At 40.0% G+C, this 23,328-nt stretch overlaps 12 non-coding genes across 12 annotated transcripts; 7 read left to right on the top strand and 5 right to left on the bottom strand.

The window, feature by feature from the left end:
* Positions 1–5,118: 5,118 nt before the first annotated feature.
* Positions 5,119–5,190, bottom strand: trnaw-cca (transfer RNA tryptophan (anticodon CCA)). Its single transcript has one exon. It is a non-coding gene; the product is annotated as a tRNA-Trp (tRNA).
* Positions 5,191–6,371: 1,181 nt separating this feature from the next.
* On the top strand, positions 6,372–6,458 carry trnay-gua (transfer RNA tyrosine (anticodon GUA)). The gene is given in 2 exon segments: positions 6,372–6,408; positions 6,423–6,458. It is a non-coding gene; the product is annotated as a tRNA-Tyr (tRNA).
* Positions 6,459–6,975: 517 nt separating this feature from the next.
* On the bottom strand, positions 6,976–7,049 carry trnaw-cca (transfer RNA tryptophan (anticodon CCA)). The gene has a single exon. It is a non-coding gene; the product is annotated as a tRNA-Trp (tRNA).
* Positions 7,050–8,230: 1,181 nt separating this feature from the next.
* Positions 8,231–8,317, top strand: trnay-gua (transfer RNA tyrosine (anticodon GUA)). The gene is given in 2 exon segments: positions 8,231–8,267; positions 8,282–8,317. It is a non-coding gene; the product is annotated as a tRNA-Tyr (tRNA).
* A 517-nt stretch (positions 8,318–8,834) lies between these two features.
* Positions 8,835–8,906, bottom strand: trnaw-cca (transfer RNA tryptophan (anticodon CCA)). Its single transcript has one exon. It is a non-coding gene; the product is annotated as a tRNA-Trp (tRNA).
* Positions 8,907–10,087: 1,181 nt separating this feature from the next.
* Positions 10,088–10,174, top strand: trnay-gua (transfer RNA tyrosine (anticodon GUA)). Its single transcript is given in 2 exon segments — positions 10,088–10,124; positions 10,139–10,174. It is a non-coding gene; the product is annotated as a tRNA-Tyr (tRNA).
* Positions 10,175–10,691: 517 nt separating this feature from the next.
* Positions 10,692–10,763, bottom strand: trnaw-cca (transfer RNA tryptophan (anticodon CCA)). Its single transcript has one exon. It is a non-coding gene; the product is annotated as a tRNA-Trp (tRNA).
* Positions 10,764–11,944: 1,181 nt separating this feature from the next.
* trnay-gua (transfer RNA tyrosine (anticodon GUA)) lies at positions 11,945–12,031 on the top strand. Its single transcript is given in 2 exon segments — positions 11,945–11,981; positions 11,996–12,031. It is a non-coding gene; the product is annotated as a tRNA-Tyr (tRNA).
* Positions 12,032–12,548: 517 nt separating this feature from the next.
* Positions 12,549–12,620, bottom strand: trnaw-cca (transfer RNA tryptophan (anticodon CCA)). Its single transcript has one exon. It is a non-coding gene; the product is annotated as a tRNA-Trp (tRNA).
* Positions 12,621–20,014: 7,394 nt separating this feature from the next.
* LOC141286691 (U4 spliceosomal RNA) lies at positions 20,015–20,153 on the top strand. Its single transcript, XR_012339326.1, has one exon. It is a non-coding gene; the product is annotated as a U4 spliceosomal RNA (small nuclear RNA).
* Positions 20,154–21,213: 1,060 nt separating this feature from the next.
* On the top strand, positions 21,214–21,354 carry LOC141285044 (U4 spliceosomal RNA). Its single transcript, XR_012338536.1, has one exon. It is a non-coding gene; the product is annotated as a U4 spliceosomal RNA (small nuclear RNA).
* A 973-nt stretch (positions 21,355–22,327) lies between these two features.
* On the top strand, positions 22,328–22,543 carry LOC141347547 (small nucleolar RNA U3). The gene has a single exon (XR_012357378.1). It is a non-coding gene; the product is annotated as a small nucleolar RNA U3 (small nucleolar RNA).
* Positions 22,544–23,328: the final 785 nt, after the last annotated feature.

Consider the following 23,328-nt stretch of genomic DNA (forward strand, 5'->3'; position numbering starts at 1 on the left):
ACTATTTTAAACGTTTATTCAAGCAATAACATATAAATGATCTCATGTATATGCTTGTTTAAAACCAGGGATTAAAAACGAATTCCAAGTAAAAACTGTATTTTTTCTTTACATTTCCAGAGAGCGAAACGAACGAAATTAAACATTACTTAATAAATTCAAGGCACTATAATTTCCTTATTCATTTGATACAACTATTATAGCTATACAATTAATATATATAAAATAATATTATTTTGTCATATTCATAATTCCTGAATTTATCTATAAAAACTTCGTTTTGAATTGCATTCATTATGTTTGTATAAGAAAATTCGTTAACCTAGCCTATTAAGTTGATTTAATATTCTTGATAATTTTGAAAAGAAGTTAAAAGTTAAGAAAAAAGGAATAAGCTTGTAGTCATATATATATATATATATATAGGCCTATATATATATATATTATTTATGGCTATAGGCTAATCTTTTTCTAAACACTTATTACACTGTAGATCGAAATAAAATAATTCTTGATCATATTTAATCGTGTAGAATCACTGACATAAAGGAAAGACAAAATAAATCACAACAAGAACAATCTGTATTTTTCTTTTAATCAAGAACATTTATTTTGACAAAATTACCTAATTAATGCCAAATGATGTTTGACAGTGAACGCATCTCCACCGCATATAGCCGCATATAATCGCTGGTGTCAGTCGCAAATATTAGACAGGAAGCGGGTCGGGTACAATAGTTTCTTTCTTTCTTTCTTTTTTTTTTTTTTTTGCGGTCCGAGTTGCGTTAGTTGAAAACGTCGGTCGGATTAGGGTTGTTTATACATTGACCCGCGCATCACTGATTTACATTAGTTAACAACATTTATTGTGATCTTAAAATTATATTTAAAGGAAAATAAAATTTCACTCCTCAGGGGCCCTCCCCCCACTTGGGGCCCTGGTAATTTAGTCCCCCTTTTCACCCAACTACGACGTCCCTGGAATTGTAGCCATTTCGACCACTGGATGTATTACTCTCCATTATACATAAATTAATTTATCTTCTAGGTTCTACAGTAAAGTATTACTTTAGAAATCCATGCGTATTCTTTAAAACAAGTTGTGCACTATATAGTATATCAATAATAAACCTGTTCGTATGAGCGGAGCAGCGGTGGAAGGCGCTTGCTGATGCCTCGAAGTCATGGCTGTCTGTAGTATCCTTAGGCTTTCAAGGAGTTCACTGTTTTTCTCTGGGTTATCTTGACCGATTCTTTGGACATTGTTAAGCAATGAGTCAATCACACTCAAATGATAAGAATTACAGTTTCCACGATGAAAATTGCGTTTGATTGATAAAACTTTTCTTCTCACTGCATTGACTACGGCTAGTGCTTCCATTTCGTAAATGGGTATTCAACGTAAAAGACGATATTCCGCCTTCTACTGGACTGGACGGTTTAGTTAAAAACTCAGCACGCAGTCTACACATAGTATTTCCGGTAAAATCGAGGGCTCAAAAATGTATCCAGTAAAAAAAAAAAAAAAAAAAAAAAGGCGACATTTTATGAATCTGTGTTTTAAATTAATCTTTCATTTATGACAGGGTTGGGCTCCCACCTACTGGCGGTTTTAGACAGCCATGATTCCAGGACAATAGCATACTCAGCAAAATATATCTCTTAATTGCTTATCGATTAAACATAATATCGCAAATGTATTTCCCAATGTTTGACTAAAATAATAATAATGATAATAACAACAACACATTTTATCAACTAGTGTCAACTAGCCTATTAGCCTATATATGTAGCTCAAAAATTTGCATGCATGTTACAGTGCATAATAAACACCAAAATTATATGAAATTTTGTCTGGTAAACTTGATCATACCAGACATTTTGACCGACATTAACTTTTTTAGAGTAAATGTTCACTCTAAAAAAGTTAATGTCGGTCAAAATGTCTGGTATGTGTGCTGGTTCGATTCCGGCTCGAAGGAGCTGGCTTTTGAATTCGGCACGTAGATGTTTCCACGATTTCTTCAGAGATTGCAGGGCAAGATATGCAAAAGTAACACGTCAAGAGGCAGATCTGTCACAGTACACTATGGCTGCGTTCGAAACCGCATACTCAATGTGTAGGTACTTAATTTCAATAAGTACTTACTTAACGAGCGCTAAAAGAGTACGTACTCTACAGCCAAATCTCGTTGAGTATGGATGTGATCTGCACGTCTTCCGCCATGTTGACGTTATCATGTGACCAACGACGTTATAACAAGTGCAACAACTTAACATATAGCGAGGTTTAATTCATCTTTCTATAAATATTTTGATATTGATGAAATTTGTTCATTTTGTGGTCATGTTGAAGAAACAGCTGTTCTTTTATTGTGATTGTAGTAGATACGTTTTGGGTTCATTTAGGTTTTTGTATTTTTTCATTCTTAAAGAAATAATTTTTGTCAGGAAAACCCAAATTCTTAATTTTTTGAATAAGTTATTTCTTTTGTTTTGTATTCAAAATTGTTTATCCATACGCAAAGCTAGCTTAAATTCTTGTTAAATTTCTCTTTTCATCCCTGAGGCTTATCAATAACAAAAACAAATCCAATTTTTGATAAACGATGATGTGAATATTTTGATTATTCAGAGATATTTAATCATATTTCCCTGTGTATATAATTGCATACTATGATGTAAGCAAGCCTAATAGTTATGTTTTTTTAGTTTTTCTCATTATGATTGTTCATTGTTAAAGATAAATACCATCTTTCCCTGAGCCTGTAATTGTAAGTTAGGTAGTATTAGTAATAAAATGAAAATAAGCACAACAGGTGCTCAAACACCTCATAGCATCAGTAACACAACAACCCCACCTAGTACATCTTCCTCCATGTTTGCAATATCTGCACAAAGGAGACGTGGATCAGCTGCTTGAAGATCTTGTGTTTGGAGGTGTTTTTTGAGGATTTTACACTCAAAAAATGTAAGTATTACTGCTTAGAAATTAAGATTACCTCAGAATGCACTGATCAATAATAATGATAAATGCTGACCTATAATTAATTATATTTTTTAGTAAAACAAGCATGTTTTTTTTTTAAATCAAGTAATTAATTAATGCATATGTTAATGAAACTTATATTTTATTTACTGATAACAACATGGATATATGAGTAAAATAATAAAATAACCATGAACATAAATAAAGACACATGGAACAAAGCTTTATTCAGACATATTGGTATTTTAGTCTTTCTCTAGATGCTCTCGCCGGCTCTTTGGTCTCTGAGGATGAAGAGACCACAGCAACATCTGGTCCAGATGAGACAAAGAGCAGGTGGAGTGATGGAGGGTCTCATCGATGGCACTTGACCATTTACAGGATGCTGCTGTGGATTTCTCTTTTCTCACTGCACACACCAGTCTGCAGCAGACATTTCAGATCATACAAAGATGCACAAATACAATACAAAAGTTGTCATTTTAACAGCACAATTTCATTAGATCTCTGTATTAGAAGTAACAAAATTACCAAACTTTATATTAAGTTACAGATTTAACTTTTTTTCCCCACAAATGCTGCTGTCACCTTTCCTTTCAGGTCCTGCTCCACCGCAAAATACCTGCAACAAAGGCACAGAAATCTAGAATCAGAAAAGTGCTTAAAGTTTTTTTTATTTTTAAAAAAACTGCAACTTTAGGTTTAAATAGATGTCTGTAGTGTACTCACTCAAAGCCTTTGATGGCAGCACTGCTTCATCAGTCACTCTTCACCAGACAAACATACTTGTCTCATCTGTCCCTGTAACATCCACACAAGATTCAGTTCCCTCTGATTTGTGCATGAGCTCAATACTACATTTATGAGGTAGCTGTTGTGTTAATTGGCTTTTTATCCAATACAAATGCTCCTGAATATATCAACAGTACTATTAAACAAATGAAATAGATAACTCATGTTTACTTGTTTACTAACTATATTTTTATTTACATTACATTAATCTAAAGCAGTGTTGACAACAGAGAATTCTACATAAACTCACACAACGTCCATCACTCATTTAGATGTCTGTTTCGTGTTGTGCTGTGCTCATTTAATTCTCTCAGAACATGTTCCTTTCAGTTGTTAAACATTTAGTAATCATCTTTAAGATGCTACGGTCGCTATACGTAATAAAACGTGTTTTACAGCGAAATCACAAATATACTTTAACGTTACACGTATTGACACCTTATGCAAATCAGCAGTTTACGATACAGTAGCTCAACAAATACGATTTTAAGACAGGGAACCGTGTTTTGGTTTGTAATACTCACATTTGTAAACACTCTCGTTGCGGTTCCCAATCACGTTCGATGATGACGTTTTAGCCTCCTGTGGCCTCCTGGGATTGAAAAGTGTGCATCAGATGAACACTTCAGAATCTGGGCTGAAGCAGTAGGACATCCGGGGATTTCTCGGCTACTCTTTTATGAATACTGAGGTTTCGAACGTACTTCTTTCTTCACGTACTCTTTTTTCCTACTATATAGTAGGTAAGTAGGCATATTCGAACGCACTTTAAGTAGACGTTCGTCCGAATCTTGCGAGAATTAGTGCACTCGCCTACTGATTCTCGCCTACTCTTTTATGAATACTGAACATTCAAACATACTTTTTTGCTCGCCTACTGCTTTTTGCCTACTATATAGTATGGAAGTATGCGGTTTCGAACGCAGCCAATGACAGGAATGGTTATTACATGAGATCTCAGGCTTAATAAAAATAACAGGTCAAGATACAAATCTATCACAGTACACTGGTGATTTTCAATCCTGATCCTGGGGACCCCCTGCTCTGGGCTGTGTTTCCCAAAAGCATTGCAATCCTTCATACAACGTAGACGCATTGAAACCAATAGAGTTGCAATCAACTTAGGCTTACGATGACTCTGGAAGATGCGGCCCTGCATTTTTGTCTGTCTCCTTTTTCTGACACACCCAGATGAGCTCATGGAGCTCTCTCCTAACTAGCCAATGATCTTAATCAGGTGTTTAATAAGGGAGACATACAGAGCGGTGGGATTGGAAACCACTGCAGCACACAACGACAGGACTTCTTTTCACATTAGAAGTCAACAAGAAAGCACGTGACCCCGACGTGATTTGAACACGCAACCTTCTGATCTGGAGTCAGACGCGCTACCGTTGCGCCACGAGGTCCTGAACCCAGAGGTGATGTATTTTGCTTAACCCCCTTGACACAGAATGCAACTCAGTAAATATACGGTGCTCAAGGAACACTCTTGATGTTGGACTTTATACTCAGGAGATCAAAAACAGATCGTCTGACCTCAAGGTGATTTGGAGCCAGACACTCTACCGTTGCACTACAAGATAGCGGAAAAATTATTTAGTGTTTCATGCTAAAGCACTTTGATAAACTATGCAAATCCGCTAGTCTTTACACTCACAAAGTCAAGAACAGTTCGCTTGACCTCAACTTAATTGGAACACGCAGCCTCCCGATCCGGGGTCAGGCGCACTCTGTCGCGGCCACGAGGTCGAGAAAACAAGTCGGCGTTCCTTGCTTAATTGCTTTGATTCAATTTGCAAATCAGTCACGGTAAAGGGCTGTAGACTTTATACTATGGATGTCAAGAAGAGATCAACTGATGTGATTGGAACCTGCAACCGTCTGATCTGGATTCAGCCAAGCTACCGTTGTACCCCAACAGTGTTGCCAGACGTACGATAATTATCGTATTTGTACCATAATTTTGACCTCTGTACGATGTACGATCAATAATACCACAATGTACGATAATTTCTGAATTTTGTGACACCATGGTCGTTGTAATTATAGAGCTTCTATTCTCAAAGATGTAGTTGTGTGGATCCTACGTCTACCTTCATGATTGTGAGGAGACGTGAACGTGGTGTTACGCATCCAATCTTACGTCTTCTCAACCAATCATCGTGGAGAATGGCTCTCTCTCACGAGCACAAGTTAACGTTCCTGTCGCACTTAGGTCAGTTGTTTCAAAACTGAGGTTGTTAGTTTAAAAATAAAGTATAGAAATTGAGTGCTGAAAAGGATAAATAGCTGTAACATCTAGATAAATAGCTGTATTTTGAACGTTTGACTCGGGTAAGATAATTAGTTTTTATCATTACAATAAGGTATAGAAAATGAGTGCTGAAAAGGACAATAGCTGTAACATCTAGATAAATAGCCGATCTTTATTTTGAACGTTTGACTTAAATATGATAATTTTCTCCCAAATACGATAATTTTGAGCTTCTGGTACGATACTTGGACATTTCCAATCTGGCAACACTGTACCCCAAGACACCACAAACCTATCTGGTGTTTCCTGCTTAAGCCACCTTTTGTCATCCTGCCTTCGATAGCTCAGCTGGTAGAGCGGAGGACTGTAGATGATACATTGGCTATCCTTAGGTCGCTGGTTCGATTCCGGCTCGAAGGAGCTGGCTTTTGAATTCGGCACGTAGATGTTTCCACGATTTCTTCAGAGATTGCAGGGCAAGATATGCAAAAGCAACACGTCAAGAGGCAGATCTGTCACAGTACACAATGACAGGAATGGTTATTACATGAGATCTCAGGCTTAATAAAAATAACAGGTCAAGATACAAATCTATCACAGTACACTGGTGATTTTCAATCCTGATCCTGGGGACCCCCTGCTCTGGGCTGTGTTTCCCAAAAGCGTTGCAATCCTTCATACAACGTAGACGCATTGAAACCAATAGAGTTGCAATCAACTTAGGCTTACGATGACTCTGGAAGACGCGGCCCTGCATTTTTGTCTGTCTCCTTTTTCTGACACACCCAGATGAGCTCATGGAGCTCTCTCCTAACTAGCTAATGATCTTAATCAGGTGTGTTTAATAAGGGAGACATACAGAGCGGTGGGATTGGAAACCACTGCAGCACACAACGACAGGACTTCTTTTCACATTAGAAGTCAACAAGAAATCACGTGACCCCCCGACGTGATTTGAACACGCAACCTTCTGATCTGGAGTCAGACGCGCTACCGTTGCGCCACGAGGTCCTGAACCCAGAGGTGATGTATTTTGCTTAACCCCCTTGACACAGAATGCAACTCAGTAAATATACGGTGCTCAAGGAACACTCTTGATGTTGGACTTTATACTCAGGAGATCAAAAACAGATCGTCTGACCTCAAGGTGATTTGGAGCCAGACACTCTACCGTTGCACTACAAGATAGCGGAAAAATTATTTAGTGTTTCATGCTAAAGCACTTTGATAAACTATGCAAATCCGCTAGTCTTTACACTCACAAAGTCAAGAACAGTTCGCTTGACCTCAACTTAATTGGAACACGCAGCCTCCCGATCCGGGGTCAGGCGCACTCTGTCGCGGCCACGAGGTCGAGAAAACAAGTCGGCGTTCCTTGCTTAATTGCTTTGATTCAATTTGCAAATCAGTCACGGTAAAGGGCTGTAGACTTTATACTATGGATGTCAAGAAGAGATCAACTGGTGTGATTGGAACCTGCAACCGTCTGATCTGGATTCAGCCAAGCTACCGTTGTACCCCAACAGTGTTGCCAGACGTACGATAATTATTGTATTTGTACCATAATTTTGACCTCTGTACGGTGTACGATCAATAATACCACAATGTACGATAATTTCTGAATTTTGTGACACCATGGTCGTTGTAATTATAGAGCTTCTATTCTCAAAGATGTAGTTGTGTGGATCCTACGTCTACCTTCATGATTGTGAGGAGACGTGAACGTGGTGTTACGCATCCAATCTTACGTCTTCTCAACCAATCATCGTGGAGAATGGCTCTCTCTCACGAGCACAAGTTAACGTTCCTGTCGCACTTAGGTCAGTTGTTTCAAAACTGAGGTTGTTAGTTTAAAAATAAAGTATAGAAATTGAGTGCTGAAAAGGATAAATAGCTGTAACATCTAGATAAATAGCTGTATTTTGAACGTTTGACTCGGGTAAGATAATTAGTTTTTATCATTACAATAAGGTATAGAAAATGAGTGCTGAAAAGGACAATAGCTGTAACATCTAGATAAATAGCCGATCTTTATTTTGAACGTTTGACTTAAATATGATAATTTTCTCCCAAATACGATAATTTTGAGCTTCTGGTACGATACTTGGACATTTCCAATCTGGCAACACTGTACCCCAAGACACCACAAACCTATCTGGTGTTTCCTGCTTAAGCCACCTTTTGTCATCCTGCCTTCGATAGCTCAGCTGGTAGAGCGGAGGACTGTAGATGATACATTGGCTATCCTTAGGTCGCTGGTTCGATTCCGGCTCGAAGGAGCTGGCTTTTGAATTCGGCACGTAGATGTTTCCACGATTTCTTCAGAGATTGCAGGGCAAGATATGCAAAAGCAACACGTCAAGAGGCAGATCTGTCACAGTACACAATGACAGGAATGGTTATTACATGAGATCTCAGGCTTAATAAAAATAACAGGTCAAGATACAAATCTATCACAGTACACTGGTGATTTTCAATCCTGATCCTGGGGACCCCCTGCTCTGGGCTGTGTTTCCCAAAAGCGTTGCAATCCTTCATACAACGTAGACGCATTGAAACCAATAGAGTTGCAATCAACTTAGGCTTACGATGACTCTGGAAGACGCGGCCCTGCATTTTTGTCTGTCTCCTTTTTCTGACACACCCAGATGAGCTCATGGAGCTCTCTCCTAACTAGCTAATGATCTTAATCAGGTGTGTTTAATAAGGGAGACATACAGAGCGGTGGGATTGGAAACTACTGCAGCACACAACGACAGGACTTCTTTTCACATTAGAAGTCAACAAGAAATCACGTGACCCCGACGTGATTTGAACACGCAACCTTCTGATCTGGAGTCAGACGCGCTACCGTTGCGCCACGAGGTCCTGAACCCAGAGGTGATGTATTTTGCTTAACCCCCTTGACACAGAATGCAACTCAGTAAATATACGGTGCTCAAGGAACACTCTTGATGTTGGACTTTATACTCAGGAGATCAAAAACAGATCGTCTGACCTCAAGGTGATTTGGAGCCAGACACTCTACCGTTGCACTACAAGATAGCGGAAAAATTATTTAGTGTTTCATGCTAAAGCACTTTGATAAACTATGCAAATCCGCTAGTCTTTACACTCACAAAGTCAAGAACAGTTCGCTTGACCTCAACTTAATTGGAACACGCAGCCTCCCGATCCGGGGTCAGGCGCACTCTGTCGCGGCCACGAGGTCGAGAAAACAAGTCGGCGTTCCTTGCTTAATTGCTTTGATTCAATTTGCAAATCAGTCACGGTAAAGGGCTGTAGACTTTATACTATGGATGTCAAGAAGAGATCAACTGATGTGATTGGAACCTGCAACCGTCTGATCTGGATTCAGCCAAGCTACCGTTGTACCCCAACAGTGTTGCCAGACGTACGATAATTATCGTATTTGTACCATAATTTTGACCTCTGTACGATGTACGATCAATAATACCACAATGTACGATAATTTCTGAATTTTGTGACACCATGGTCGTTGTAATTATAGAGCTTCTATTCTCAAAGATGTAGTTGTTTGGATCCTACGTCTACCTTCATGATTGTGAGGAGACGTGAACGTGGTGTTACGCATCCAATCTTACGTCTTCTCAACCAATCATCGTGGAGAATGGCTCTCTCTCACGAGCACAAGTTAACGTTCCTGTCGCACTTAGGTCAGTTGTTTCAAAACTGAGGTTGTTAGTTTAAAAATAAAGTATAGAAATTGAGTGCTGAAAAGGATAAATAGCTGTAACATCTAGATAAATAGCTGTATTTTGAACGTTTGACTCGGGTAAGATAATTAGTTTTTATCATTACAATAAGGTATAGAAAATGAGTGCTGAAAAGGACAATAGCTGTAACATCTAGATAAATAGCCGATCTTTATTTTGAACGTTTGACTTAAATATGATAATTTTCTCCCAAATACGATAATTTTGAGCTTCTGGTACGATACTTGGACATTTCCAATCTGGCAACACTGTACCCCAAGACACCACAAACCTATCTGGTGTTTCCTGCTTAAGCCACCTTTTGTCATCCTGCCTTCGATAGCTCAGCTGGTAGAGCGGAGGACTGTAGATGATAAATTGGCTATCCTTAGGTCGCTGGTTCGATTCCGGCTCGAAGGAGCTGGCTTTTGAATTCGGCACGTAGATGTTTCCACGATTTCTTCAGAGATTCCAGGGCAAGATATGCAAAAGTAACACGTCAAGAGGCAGATCTGTCACAGTACACAATGACAGGAATGGTTATTACATGAGATCTCAGGCTTAATAAAAATAACAGGTCAAGATACAAATCTATCACAGTACACTGGTGATTTTCAATCCTGATCCTGGGGACCCCCTGCTCTGGGCTGTGTTTCCCAAAAGCGTTGCAATCCTTCATACAACGTAGACGCATTGAAACCAATAGAGTTGCAATCAACTTAGGCTTACGATGACTCTGGAAGACGCGGCCCTGCATTTTTGTCTGTCTCCTTTTTCTGACACACCCAGATGAGCTCATGGAGCTCTCTCCTAACTAGCTAATGATCTTAATCAGGTGTGTTTAATAAGGGAGACATACAGAGCGGTGGGATTGGAAACCACTGCAGCACACAACGACAGGACTTCTTTTCACATTAGAAGTCAACAAGAAATCACGTGACCCCGACGTGATTTGAACACGCAACCTTCTGATCTGGAGTCAGACGCGCTACCGTTGTGCGACGAGGTCCTGAACCCAGAGGTGATGTATTTTGCTTAACCCCCTTGACACAGAATGCAAATCAGTAAATATACGGTGCTCAAGGAACACTCTTGATGTTGGACTTTATACTCAGGAGATCAAAAACAGATCGTCTGACCTCAAGGTGATTTGGAGCCAGACACTCTACCGTTGCACTACAAGATAGCGGAAAAATTATTTAGTGTTTCATGCAAAAGCACTTTGATAAACTATGCAAATCCGCTAGTCTTTACACTCACAAAGTCAAGAACAGTTCGCTTGAACTCAACATAATTGGAACACGCAACCTCCCGATCCGGGGTCAGGCGCACTCTGTCGCGGCCACGAGGTCGAGAAAACAAGTCGGCGTTCCTTGCTTAATTGCTTTGATTCAATTTGCAAATCAGTCACGGTAAAGGGCTGTAGACTTTATACTATGGATGTCAAGAAGAGATCAACTGATGTGATTGGAACCTGCAACCGTCTGATCTGGATTCAGCCAAGCTACCGTTGTACCCCAACAGTGTTGCCAGACGTACGATAATTATCGTATTTGTACCATAATTTTGACCTCTGTACGATGTACGATCAATAATACCACAATGTACGATAATTTCTGAATTTTGTGACACCATGGTCGTTGTAATTATAGAGCTTCTATTCTCAAAGATGTAGTTGTTTGGATCCTACGTCTACCTTCATGATTGTGAGGAGACGTGAACGTGGTGTTACGCATCCAATCTTACGTCTTCTCAACCAATCATCGTGGAGAATGGCTCTCTCTCACGAGCACAAGTTAACGTTCCTGTCGCACTTAGGTCAGTTGTTTCAAAACTGAGGTTGTTAGTTTAAAAATAAAGTATAGAAATTGAGTGCTGAAAAGGATAAATAGCTGTAACATCTAGATAAATAGCTGTATTTTGAACGTTTGACTCGGGTAAGATAATTAGTTTTTATCATTACAATAAGGTATAGAAAATGAGTGCTGAAAAGGACAATAGCTGTAACATCTAGATAAATAGCCGATCTTTATTTTGAACGTTTGACTTAAATATGATAATTTTCTCCCAAATACGATAATTTTGAGCTTCTGGTACGATACTTGGACATTTCCAATCTGGCAACACTGTACCCCAAGACACCACAAACCTATCTGGTGTTTCCTGCTTAAGCCACCTTTTGTCATCCTGCCTTCGATAGCTCAGCTGGTAGAGCGGAGGACTGTAGATGATACATTGGCTATCCTTAGGTCGCTGGTTCGATTCCGGCTCGAAGGAGCTGGCTTTTGAATTCGGCACGTAGATGTTTCCACGATTTCTTCAGAGATTGCAGGGCAAGATATGCAAAAGCAACACGTCAAGAGGCAGATCTGTCACAGTACACAATGACAGGAATGGTTATTACATGAGATCTCAGGCTTAATAAAAATAACAGGTCAAGATACAAATCTATCACAGTACACTGGTGATTTTCAATCCTGATCCTGGGGACCCCCTGCTCTGGGCTGTGTTTCCCAAAAGCGTTGCAATCCTTCATACAACGTAGACGCATTGAAACCAATAGAGTTGCAATCAACTTAGGCTTACGATGACTCTGGAAGACGCGGCCCTGCATTTTTGTCTGTCTCCTTTTTCTGACACACCCAGATGAGCTCATGGAGCTCTCTCCTAACTAGCTAATGATCTTAATCAGGTGTGTTTAATAAGGGAGACATACAGAGCGGTGGGATTGGAAACCACTGCAGCACACAACGACAGGACTTCTTTTCACATTAGAAGTCAACAAGAAATCACGTGACCCCGACGTGATTTGAACACGCAACCTTCTGATCTGGAGTCAGACGCGCTACCGTTGCGCCACGAGGTCCTGAACCCAGAGGTGATGTATTTTGCTTAACCCCCTTGACACAGAATGCAACTCAGTAAATATACAGTGCTCAAGGAACACTCTTGATGTTGGACTTTATACTCAGGAGATCAAAAACAGATCGTCTGACCTCAAGGTGATTTGGAGCCAGACACTCTACCGTTGCACTACAAGATAGCGGAAAAATTATTTAGTGTTTCATGCTAAAGCACTTTGATAAACTATGCAAATCCGCTAGTCTTTACACTCATAAAGTCAAGAACAGTTCGCTTGACCTCAACATAATTGGAACACGCAACCTCCCGATCCGGGGTCAGGCGCACTCTGTCGCGGCCACGAGGTCGAGAAAACAAGTCGGCGTTCCTTGCTTAATTGCTTTGATTCAATTTGCAAATCAGTCACGGTAAAGGGCTGTAGACTATACTATGGATGTCAAGAAGAGATCTGGATTCAGCCAAGTACTTATCTCCACGTCAGATTCCAGCGTGAATCGGGTGTGGAGTAATGGTTTATTTCGTATGCTCCACACCATTGATGAACTTTCTGTGTGGCATTTATGCAGCATAGAAGAAGAGAGTATGATCAGAGTGGTCTTTGAAAATTGTAAATATCAGATCAAAAATCTTGTGAGTAGTTGCGATTGACTGTTTAGCTCATAATTGGTGTATATCTGATGAAACTACTTTTTTAATCTTTTTTTTTTATTTTACATTTTTGTTGGTGGGTGTCACCATCCTTGAGATTCAGAATGTCAGGATAAGATGTCAGCTGGTTCTATCAACTTAAAGTTGCCATAAAATGCATTGACAGAATATTTTAATTTGTTCTTTGATGTCTATATAGAAGGTATATGGCATAGGAAAGGGCAAACAATCTCCAGAAACGGTTTTACAGGACCATTTACAACCCTAGGATTTGTTCCTAGAATGAAATGCTCTGTTATTGCCTTTTTTGGAAGCTTCATGAATATTAATGAGCTCTGCTCCGATTGGCTGTTTCACAGAGCTGCTCATCTCTATAGCTGGCACATTGATAAAAAATATATATTTAATTAGGAGCTCTAGCCGCTTTTAATATGTGGTTTGTTGAATCTGCCGTTTTGAATCGCAGACATTTTAGTCTCATTACTGTGATCCATGTGCTCTGTGTAAAGTTATAATGCAGAGGGAGCTCTTCTTACCACACAAGTTCAGCTGCTTCTCGGTGATACTCTTGATCTGTAAATCATTCGCCATCATCAGCGCAGTTATTTCTCCATCATTCACCATCATCAGCACAGTCATCTCTCTGTTTATGTGGTAAGTGATATCTTTTGTACTGCAATGTAACAGGATAGTGCTAGCATTAAGCTAACCGTGTCCCTTCAGTGGCTTGCCTTGTTTTACTGATGTACTGACGTTACCGATGATTGGGCGATGCAAATGTTGGAGGCGTAATTATTAACGATCCCGGGACTGTTGCGTAACAGTCGGTGTTATGTTGGAATTGACATATAAATCTAGTGTTCTCAAAAGACCACCGAAAAATAGAAGATTTATCCTTATCCTTATATAGATTTATCCTTGATTTCCATAAGAAAGGTGCCCCAAATTGGTGGAAAATCACATCTCAACCATACGCTATCCAAAGCATTGAACCGCCTTCACGCGGCAAGACAGAACATGTTGTTGGCCTGCACTGCTGGGTCAAACTCCGCTTCCCAAAAACAGATTGGGTCAAAACTGACAGAAGAAAACTCTAAGCGTGCTCTAAGCCCTACCCACGGGACGGCTCGACAGTCTCGCACAACGCGAGAGCCTCCGTTTCGCCTGTGTCATTTGGGAGCCGATGAAAACTGGCTCCGACCCGGTAAAGGAAACTATAACCAGCCCGACTAGCTCAGTCGGTAGAGCGTGAGACTCTTAATCTCAGGTTCGTGAGTTCGAGCCCCACGTTGGGCACCTCTGTTGGCTCTCTTTCTTCCCAACAGGGTGGCGGGCTCCAGCGTGCCCATTCGCCGCACAGGCTAAGTGGATTTTGCGAGCTCCGGAAACATCTTTCAAAACAGCCTGTTAGTACGTGCGATTCTAATCCCTAACCCTTCCTTTTACAACCGTGATCCGGCGGCAGCAGACACACAACGGCTGTCTCTGTGGCGCCTACCTGGAGCAGGATCGTCTGTTTCCACGGCCGTCTCCTCGTCCAATCGCCGATCTCGCCGTCCATTGTGAGAATGGACGAGAGCCAATCGCGTCGCTCGCCATCCATTGTGAGAATGGACGAGAGCCAATCGCGTCGCTCGCCGTCCATTGTGAGAATGGACGAGAGCCAATCGCATCGCTCGAGCTCCATTGTTGAGAGCCACTCACCGCGCTTAGTTTCATTCTAAGTCAGGTTCAAAAATCAGACGAACGGAATATAGGATAACTTTTCAAAGTAAGTAATACATGTTTTCTACTTTCTTCCTCTCTGTTTACAATGTTCTCAATTGGTAACTCGTTACGTTTTCGTCCGTCGTTCATCCGTGTTTGGCGTTCACAAACTTTTGACTCGCGAATTGCGCATAATGAAACACTGTTTAAATGTAATCTAACTTTCTAAAGTCCATTTACTCATTCTAAAGTTCGATTTAAATGGGGGAAAAACGCGTTTCAGCTGTAAGTGCAGTCATCCCTTATGACAATTTACCTTGTTTTTACTATAGTAAAAGCGTAGTAACCATGTTGTGTTTTTGGCTGATCGATTACAACTGTATGAACACAGTCTTACTATAAATGAAAATCTGAATGAACAGCAACAACAAAAAACGTTGTGCTTGTGTTTGTCGTCATTTACCATGGCTTTCCCTGGTGAAAAAACCAGCTAAAACCAGCCTAGGCTGGTTGGCTGGTTTTAGCTGGTCAACCAGCCTGGTTTTAGCTGGTCATAGCTGGGAGGCAGGCTGGTTTTAGAGGGGTTTTGGCCATTTTTCCAGCCTGGCCAGGCTGGTCTTAGCTGGTCAGGCTGGGAAACCACCAGCTAAAACCAGCCTGACCAGCCTGGCCAGGCTGGGAGACCAGCTAAAACCAGCCATTTCCAGCTTAAACCAGCTAAGACCAGCCAACCAGCCTAGGCTGGTTTTAGCTGGTTTTTTCAGCAGGGTTACTATAGTGAAAGTGTAGTAATCATGTTTTCTTTTCATTACTTGGCTATAATCTCACATATTAAACACAATTGTGCCTGTAATCGTACTTATTAAACTCAGTTTACTTGTTCTTTAAGTGTAAACACCGTCTTACTATAAATAAAAATATGAATGAAAAAAAAACAAGTCATTTACCATGCTTTTACTATAGTGAAAGTGTAGTAATCATGTTTTGTTTCCATGATTTGCCTATAATCTTACATATAAAACACCATTTGCCTGTAATTTTGCATAGTAAACACATCTATTCTATTTAAAGTTTGATTTGGATTTAAAAAATATGTTTAGTTGTAGACATTGTCATTTCTAATTAATATTTAATGTGATTTTGCTATGTGAATGTAGTAATCAAGTTTTGTGTTTGCAGATGGATTACTATTTATATAAACGCAGATGCAAGTGCTACAAATAAAAATTTAAATGAAAATGCAATGTTATATAGACATCCTTTACAAAAATTAACCATGGTTTAAGTAAAGTGTACTTACTATGTTCTTTTTTTTTTTTTCTCAGATTGATTATCATATGTATAACCACAGCTTTTAACTAACAATGTACTTTATTTTACATTGTCATTAATACATGCTATATGTATTTACTATAGTAATAACAGTAAATTATGCATAATTGGATGCAACTAACTGTAAACCAAACAAAACAATAATCTTATCCCTATCGTAACTGCATGTAGTAATTTCATATTCAAATCTTTATATGTATAACTGTAGTGTAACACCTTTAAATGTGTAACCTTGTTTTGCTTTATTAGCAATAAAATAATGTTTAATTGTTGTAATGGGTGCCATTATTTAGTCAGCTTGAATATATATCGTTGTATCATTATAAAAAAATTTAAAACATTTGTGTAGTTGTCCAATACCTGCAAAATGCACATTACTAACTATTATTTCCCTAATATATTTAGATGAGCACTAAGCCAAAGAGCCACAAGGCCATGGGTGATGGCGAGTGGATGGCCAGGTTGAGGACTTTTGCCAGCTCTGGGGTTTGTCCGTCTGGAGGCAACAGACCAGCACCACGGCAGCGGAAGTGGTACAACCTCTACCAGAAGGTAAAGTTACCTGTATCTTATTGTAGAATATGTATGTGTGTACATTATTTGTCAAACATTTTTACACGTGACTGTGTTTAATGTTTTTGAAAGAAGTGTCTTTTGCTCATTCAGCCTGCATTTATTTGATCAAAAATACAGAAAAAAACAGCAATATAATTATTACTGCATATTTGTATTTATTTTTTTTATTTTTTAATGAAAACTGTGATACGTTTTGCAGAATTCATTGATGAAGAAAAAGTTAAAAAGAACAGCATTAATTTCTTTAAAAAAAAACTTTTGAACAGTACTGTATATTGTTACAGAAGATTTTCTATTATATTTCTAATGCTGTTCTTTATTTAACTTTTTAATGATTTCTAAAATGATTGCTAAATATATTCAGCGTTGATGACAGAAATAAATTAAATGTAAAGTATATGGAACTGTAAATTTAAACTGTATTAACATTTAATAATATTATTCATGTTTTTTGTATTTTTTATTAAATAAATGCAGGACTGATGAGCATAAGACATTTCTTTCAAAAACATTAAAAATAGTGATGTGTCCAAACTTTTGAATGATCCTGTATTTCTGTGTTTTCTTTTATTAATTTTTTTTTTTCATAGGAGAGCTGCTTGGTGTTGACTACTTCCTGGGTCAGACTGGACAGCCCCTGGTAGTGGACCCTGACTCAGAAGAGACAGAGAACATGCTGGAGGATGTGTATGAAGGTGAGGATGAAGAAGACGAGGGCTTTAGGGAGGACCAAACATTTGACATTACTGTGTCAAGTCTTACTGATGACCCAAGCTTCTCTCTCTCCTCCACTCAGCCTGATGCCTCCTTCACGCCAGGTGCCTCAGCATCTCCTGACGAGTCTGTGGTATGTAAATATCTCATTTAATGTATGTATGTAATTATGTTTTATGTAATATTGTTAAATTTCTAGGGAAAAAATATAATTCGTGCTGACCTGTAGCTTTTTGTCTGAAGTTGACAAAAAAACATCTTTTTGTCCCACTTCACTGTACTCATGTTGTTTATGTAATTTTTTTTTTTTTGTATTTTTCTCACAGGCTTTGGCTAGTGCTGGTGTGCTGGACAAAGTGGACAGCCTTGCGGAGTATCTTGTGGAGCTCAGGAATCAGCCATCTCTGGCTCTCACCAACCATCAGGTCAATTTCTCTTCTTGACCTGTCATATGTTAACACTACCACTTGTTTTGTTTTCTCATTTGCCTTGTATTATATGCTCTCTCTGCTTAGGTGAGCAATATAGTTGGCAGAACCTGCTGGATTACGATAAGAAGAGAGTGATGTTTGCTGCCAGACACCAGAGCAGGCTGGACACAGGTTCAATCCAGGGGTGGAGAGCGTGAAGAGGCATACATTCACCACCACTGCCCCACTTGCTCAGTGGCCAGATTGTTGTCGCCTGATAGAGACCATTTCAAGCTCTGTTTCATCCATAAGAGTCCAAAAAAGAAAGGGGATAAAGTTTTATTTATGTGTATTGTTTTCTGCCTTCTGTTCTTTTGCACTTGCAATGAATGCACTAGTGCCATGGACATTAAAACAGTTATTTAAAAGTATAGTTTTGTTTTCTGTTCTTTAGCACTTTCAAAACATGCACAGGAGTCATTAATATTTTAAAGTTTTATTCATTTGTATTGTTTTGTGCTTTCTGTTCTTTTCACTTGCAGTTGATGCACAAGACAGAGCCATGGACATTGGACGTTTTTGTTTATATGTATACTTCTGTTTTCTGTTCTTTTGCACTTGCAAAAAAGGCACAGGAGTCATGGACAATAGAAAGTATTATTAAGAGGTATTATTCTGTTTTCTGCACGTGCAACATAACTATAAGAATAAAAATGTAAAAAAAAAAAAAAAAAGAATAATGAATAATTGGCTATGACTGATTGAAAAATAAAAGTTTGGTCATGATCAAATAACTCTTTTTGTTTGTCATTGTTACAGTATCATTAAACAGTTATACGCCCTTTTAAAAATGTTGATAAATTTGGGGATGATTTAATACATAAATGTAATATATATAAGTTTAGAACAAAACTACAGCCGAAATATATTTAAAGTGCAAAAACTTTGAATAAAATATCAATAATCAGTAATATAAATCTAATAAAATATTAATTTGTCATTTCAAAAGTGATTTCATTAATTTGGACATCATTTATGTGATAATTACTGATAAATAAAACATTCAGTAAACACTTCAATGTATGGCAACACTGTAATATGAACTGGGAAGCTTGTGATCATCCTTACTCCCATATAAATGTACAGGAAAATAGAGAAGACATTTTTTTTTCAGATAATTTATTGTAAATATACACTCCAAAAACATTGCTTTAAAGGACAAAGAGATAAAATTCCCTTTCACTTCTTTTCTCCTCGTTTTTTTCTTTTCTCTCTCTCTTTTCTTTCTTTTTCTCTTTTCCCCCTTCTCCCCCCTCCTTCCTTTTCTTCCCCCCCCCTTAACAGACTATTGTTCCCCAGCTTTGGCGCAATCGGTTAGCGCGTTCGGCTGTTAACCGAAAGGTTGGTGGTTCGAGCCCACCCAGGGACGTGTGAAATGCCGGTGTTTTGCACGCGCGTCAGGTGTCCACTAGCGCCTATGCCATTCTTAGGGTTGCGAGGCACAGCTTTCTCAGGGCGTTTATCCTGTGCACCTTCAATAAGCTGGCTTCTTTTAAAAGAAGTCAGCGGCGGGTGTTTGGTGAACATTTTCACCAGCTCGAGTTTGCTGTGGCATGTGGATTCATTCTTTACTGATGATCTGTCTCTGGGGCTCATCTAGTTGACATGGTATCCGCTGACATTCGGCTGAAGGTGCTGATCCACCATCTGCTCTTGGTACGGACTGGATCCGGGGGACTGCAGTGACCATCTAATCGGAATACAGAATGGATATGGCGGCTACGGTGACCTCAGAATAAGAACAAACAGACTAATTTTAATGTAGATGCAAAAGTTCCATGTTGCCACAGTGTCAGATTGGAGAGGATCTGGTTTTCACAGTCTTGCGTCGATGGCCGTCTAGGTGAAGAGGTCTTCACTGATGATCTGTCTCTGGGGCTCATCCAGCTTGCTATCACCTTGTCGGATCACATCCACGTAGCTGCAAGAAAAGGTCACGACCGTCACCGGTATTCTATCGCAGAGGCAATGTTGTAGCTTGTGTGGTTTATCTGAGGTGTGATCATTGCTGGTTGTAAACTTTCCCCGATATCCCATCTGGATGATTTGAAATACAGTCAGCTTCTCAGTTTTTGCCGGTCTCTCTGGACGCTTCTTGAAAAACAAAGTTTTGCTTCGTTTTGTTAGAGTGGCTGGTTGTTGGTCCTCGTCAAAGAGGTGTCTACAGATCATAGCGTGCCGGAGCCAGAAGATTTGTTGTTTTGTCAATATGCTCTCAAGACTTCGCTGCAGGTATCATTAAACTACAGCACAATCACAGCTCACCGCTACCCATCGTAAACAGGTTGGGCCTGTCTGTTCTGGTGGGCTCTCAGTGGTGCTAAATCATCAAATGAAGAGGACGGGATTCAAACCCACACAAACCAAGGTGAGCCTAGCACAACGGATTAGCCTTGCATCGCCTTAACCACTCGACCACCCCGTCACTTTCCGTGGTCCTTTTATTTAACACTCCCGATTCAGACCATCGGCTCATTAGTAGAGCACTCAGTGAACTGAACTGAGTGTGTCAGATAAGGAAGACACAAAAAGCGCAGAGTGGGGTCCCCAGGACCGAGGATTACTGCTAAAGGAGCCGAACGACGAGGATGGGATTCGAACCCACGCGTGCAGAGCACAATGGATTAGCATTCCATCGCCTTAACCACTCGGCCACCTCGTCATTTTACGTGACGTTTTTTATTTAGCACTCCTGATTCAGATCATCAGTTCATTAGTAGAGAACTCAAAGAACTGAACTGAGTGTGTTAGATAAGGAGGACACACAAAAAGTTTAGCATGGGGTCCCCAGGACCCGGATTAAGGTCCAGTGCTAAAGGAACCGAACGACAAGAATGGATTCCAACCATTGCACAGAGCAAAATGGATTAGCAGTCCATCGCCTTAACCACTCGGCCACCCCGTCCCCTTGCTGACCGAGATAGGCCATGCTGCGGACCTTTTCAGCTGCTGCTGCCGTGCTTTCAGCTGGCTGTTTTGAGCACAGAGGGAATAGTGAATGAGCCGTCTTTTACACACCTCTAATCTGTTCCGTAGAAACGGTGCAGCAACCCGTGGCAGGAGACTGTTTGTGCGGCAGTTTAAAGCTTGCTACCACCTTGTCGGTTCACATCCACGTAGGTGCAGAAAAAGGTCACGACCGTCACCTGCATTCTTTCGCAGAGGCAATATTGTAGCCTATGAGGTTTGTCCGAGGCGCGATCATTGCTGGTTGAAAACTTTACCCAATACCCCGCCAGGATGACTTGAAATACAGTTATCTTTGGCAATTTTTGCTAGTTTCTCTGGAGGCTTAGAGTTTTGTTGAGAAATATAGCCTTGTTTCGTTTAGGGTTTTTTTTCCTCGCCAAAAAAACGGTCTGCTGATGATAGTGCGCCAGAGCCAGAAGGTTTGTTGTTTTGTCAATATGTTCTCAAGACAAGTATCGTTAAACTGCAACGCAATTACAGCTCACCGTTACCCATCGTAAACATGTTGGGCCTGTCTGGTCCGGTGGCCTCTCAGTGGCGCTAAAGCTTCGAATGCGTGTCGAGCACAATGTATTAGCCTTCCACCGCCTTAACCACTGGACCACCTCGTCATCCGGCGGGGTTTCTTTATTTAACATTCCTGATTCATGTGCATGTGGATGCATTCTTCGTCTTTTGTTTCAGCCGCCGAGGGCCTGTTTTCCACTGAGGCCCTGCGCCAAACTCCCTATGAGACACAATCCAACGTTAGTAGTAACCTCCGATTACGGCCGAATGTGGATTCTGCTCGGACGACGGGGCACCGGTACATCCTTTGTAGCTTTAGCTTATTAGCCAAACGCTACACCAGTTTGCCATTTCCCATGAAATCATCCTTGATTTCCATAAGAAAGGTGCCCCAAATTGGTGGAAAATCACATCTCAACCATACGCTGTCCAAAGCATTAAACCGCCTTCACGCGGCAAAACAGAACATGTTGTTGGCCCGCACTGCTGGGTCAAACTGCGCTTCCCAAAAACAGATTGGGTCAAAACTGACAGAAGAAATCTCTAAGCCTGCTTTAAGCCCTACCCACGGGACGGGTTGACAGTCTCGCACAACGCGAGAGCCTCAGTTTCGCCTGTGTAATTTGGGGGCCAATGAAAACTGCATCCAACTAAAATTACAAACAAAATTTTAGGACTCTAATGATGTTTCAAATGTAACTTTTCTCATCTCTGTTGTTAGGTTGTAACCATCTCTGAGACTCAAAGTGTCAGAACTCGCCTAAGCTGGTTTTGCAAAATGGAGGTCAAGACTATACTTTCAGGGATCATTTCTATAGTTTCTAACTAGGAAATGTGTTTCAAAAGTGTAGTGTCTCCCAAACTACGATGATGAACTTTGATACTCTTTTCTGAGCGTGAATCAGGTGTGGAGTAATGGTTTATTTCATATGCTCCACACCATTGATGAACGTTCTGTGTGGCATTTAAGCAGCATAGAAGAAGAGAGTATGGTCAGAGTGGTCTCTGAAAAATGTAAATATCAGATTAAAAATCTTATGAGTCGTTATGATTGAGATTTTTTTTTTTTTTTTTTTACATTTTTGTTGGTGGGTGTCACCATCCTTGATATTCAGAATGTCAGGATAAGATGTCAGCTGGTTCTAGCAACTTAAAGTTGCCATAAAATGCATTGAGAGAATATTTTAATTTGTTCTTTGATATCTGCATAGAAGGTATATGGCATAGGAAACGGCAAACAATCTCCAGAAACGGTTTTACAGGACCATTTACAACCCTAGGATTTGTCCCTAGAATGAAATGCTCTGTTATTGCCTTTTTTGGAAGCTTCATGAATATTAATGAGCTCTGCTCCGATTGGCTGTTTCACAGAGCTGCTCATCTCTATAGCTGGCACATTGATAAAAATATTTATTTAATTAGGAGCTCTAGCGGCTTTTAATATGTGGTTTGTTGAATCTGCCGTTTTGTATCGCAGACATTTTAGTCTCATTACTGTGATCCATGTGCTCTGTGTAAAGTTATAATGCAGAGGGAGCGCTTCTTACCACACAAGTTCAGCTGCTTCTCGGTGATACTCTGGATCTGTAAATCATTCGCCATCATCAGCGCAGTTATTTCTCCATCATTCACCATCATCAGCACAGTCATCTCTCTGTTTATGTGGTAAGTGATATCTTTTGTACTGCAATGTAACAGGCTAGCGCTAGCATTAAGCTAACCGTGTCCCTTCAGTGGCTTGCCTTGTTTTACTGATGTACTGACGTTACCGATGATTGGGCGATGCAA

Source organism: Garra rufa, chromosome 1 (assembly GCF_049309525.1).
Source record: "Garra rufa chromosome 1, GarRuf1.0, whole genome shotgun sequence".
NCBI lineage: Eukaryota > Metazoa > Chordata > Actinopteri > Cypriniformes > Cyprinidae > Garra > Garra rufa.